This window comes from Palaemon carinicauda, chromosome 15, assembly GCF_036898095.1.
Source record: "Palaemon carinicauda isolate YSFRI2023 chromosome 15, ASM3689809v2, whole genome shotgun sequence".
NCBI lineage: Eukaryota > Metazoa > Arthropoda > Malacostraca > Decapoda > Palaemonidae > Palaemon > Palaemon carinicauda.
The window spans coordinates 56,101,990-56,104,489 of NC_090739.1; the positions used below are offsets into that span (position 1 = coordinate 56,101,990).

Below are 2,500 nucleotides of genomic sequence, written 5' to 3' on the forward strand. Positions count from 1 at the left end.
ATTGGTTTGTTACTTTTGTTTTATCTATCGGTTCCAGTTGGACGATTTTATTCTCCTCCAATAACAACAGGTTGCAACTACTTTTAGTGTTTTTATAAGTTTTCCGTTGTTAACAAAAAAGGAGTTTTATGGGTAAAAATTACTAATTAAGTAACTAATATTGGACACTAAATTGATATCATTGTCTTTCAAATGTTTTAATAGTTTTTAATAATTTCTTAACCAAGTTTAAAATCATAAACTTATGACTCTGAAGGTTATCATTGATAACTTGATTTGCGAGTACAGTATACATGATGAGTTTGAGAACACGACACGCTTTTTCAGTATAGCAAGTTATAGTGTTACTGCAAGCTATTATTTATGATAACCATCATTCGTCCTCTCTTTTTCTAAGTATGATTTCAACACCTTTCTTTTTCTTTCAACATCACTTGTAAAGAAGCAAGTTTTTTATATGGAGAACTAATCCCCGTGAGTAAATATGTTCTCTGCTGGACCCCCAGTTCTATTACAGTCCTGAAATAAGGCCATTTTATGTGTTGCTTCTTTCGCCAGAGAACTTGATTATAATTCTGTGCAACTGAAGTCATCCCCACTTCATAAGGTCATCTTTCAACACTCGGATGTTGTTGCGTTATCTCCCAACATGATGAAGGATGCTGCATCCCTCGGGAGATCGTTTCTATGTAATTAAGAATAATAAGGATCGCAGTTTATATCCTTGGAGGACCCCGCTTTCACAGTTTGAATGCCGTGACAAATATAGTTTTCCTTTTTATTTCGGAAGTCAGACCTCTGAATTAAGTCCCAATTTTGAATAATTCTTTCGTTGTCTAGATTGTAACCAGACAAAAAACAAGTAAATCTGATATACAGAAGGCGCTGTGCTCATCCCTGTCAGCCTCTTCCTCTCTTCTGTCACTTCTTTCATTTCATGAAAGATTTTTTCGATAAACGTCACAATAATGAACATGGTGCGTAGAGGAATGTTTTTAATGGTCTTGGGCAGAGATCTCCAAGGTGGTCGATATATGAAGGAGGTCTAGGAATGCCCGGGGGTCTAATGGAGGTCGAGTGAACGTTTGGTCTCGAATATGACATTCGTATGAGAAATGCAAATGCATAGAATTATAGAGTAAAAGTTGCTGGTGCATGTTGAAGATGCGTTTAGCCGTGCCAGTGCAGCTCCAACAAGCAGAGCAGCAGATTAAATTTTGGTACTGACTCATGACTTAAATTTACTACTCTCTAATCACAATTATCCATTATATTGCAAATGCTCTTCAAACTCGGTCATTTAATTAATGATTTTCACAACTTCAAAACTAAAATTAGCCTTATTTCTCTCATTATTATTATCATTATTTTCTATATTATTCACACCTAAATGTATAATGTATGGAGAGAGTTAGACATTGAAGAATTGACAACAACACGTGAAAAATTCATTTATCTTGTCGCAAAAAAAGAAAAAAAAAGACTAAATAATAAGTTCTACCCTTATTAAAAAGTAATTATTTACATCAAGGATATCTCATTTTATTCCTTATTCACTTATCTATTTATCTAATTATGTACTTGACTGGGGTTCAATGTTGAATGAAGGATTCCGTAAAGGGGTCGATGGTCTATAGAGTTTGGAACCCCTGGTCTAGGGGATGCACGTTTCTGTTGGAAGTTCTTGATATTCGAATTCCAGTCATCTATCAGGATAAACATAAGTTGTGTGGTGTGGTCATGTAAGAATACAAATCTTAGTGCGCACTTCTCTCTAGTAAAGTCCAGATTGTTCTTAACTATCCATCAACCGAAGATGACTGAATTTTGCAGGTTAAATGTGCGAAGTGACACGGAGCTAGTTCACGGATTTATACTTATTCCGATTTTAACAATCCTGCCATGAAGGTTAAAGAAGACCCGTATTCTAGGCAGGCTAGGATAGAAATAGTATCATGCTTTGTTAATCTAGATAAAGACATTTGAGTACTTTTGGTTGAACCACTAATTTTGACTGATATGATTCTAGATTAGATGTTCATGAAATATCGAGAAATGGCGTTTTACCACTTGAAAATCCGCTATTTCTAAAACTTTTATAACCGCATCTTCCAGTATCTTGATATATTGTTTCACTTCAAGGCGATTATTCATAAAAGAACATCATGTGTGGGTTTAAGACGACAAGCATTATAAGCAAAGAGATATCATTATATTTATTCTCTCTGGAAAGATATCCTGTACATGTCGGGGCCAAATTTATCTCTTCTCAAGTAATAATCAGAAGTATTGCGTTGAATAATGACAGGTCATTGATTTTATTCCGAAGATATAAAAAATAGGATCTCTCCTGAAAACAATTATCCTTTGACTTGTAAATCAGCTACGTAATGAACAGTTAAGTAAAAAAAAAAAATAGTTAATAAGACTATTTGTAATCCTGTTGTATTTGCTCATTCCTCAAAATTTAGTCACTTGTTTCCCATTGGTTCACTTTGCT

At 34.4% G+C, this 2,500-nt stretch overlaps 1 protein-coding gene across 1 annotated transcript in view; it reads left to right on the plus strand.

Moving 5' to 3' along the window:
* Positions 1-2,500, plus strand: part of LOC137654615 (protein trapped in endoderm-1-like) — a 124,343-nt gene that overhangs the window by 101,015 nt on the left and 20,828 nt on the right.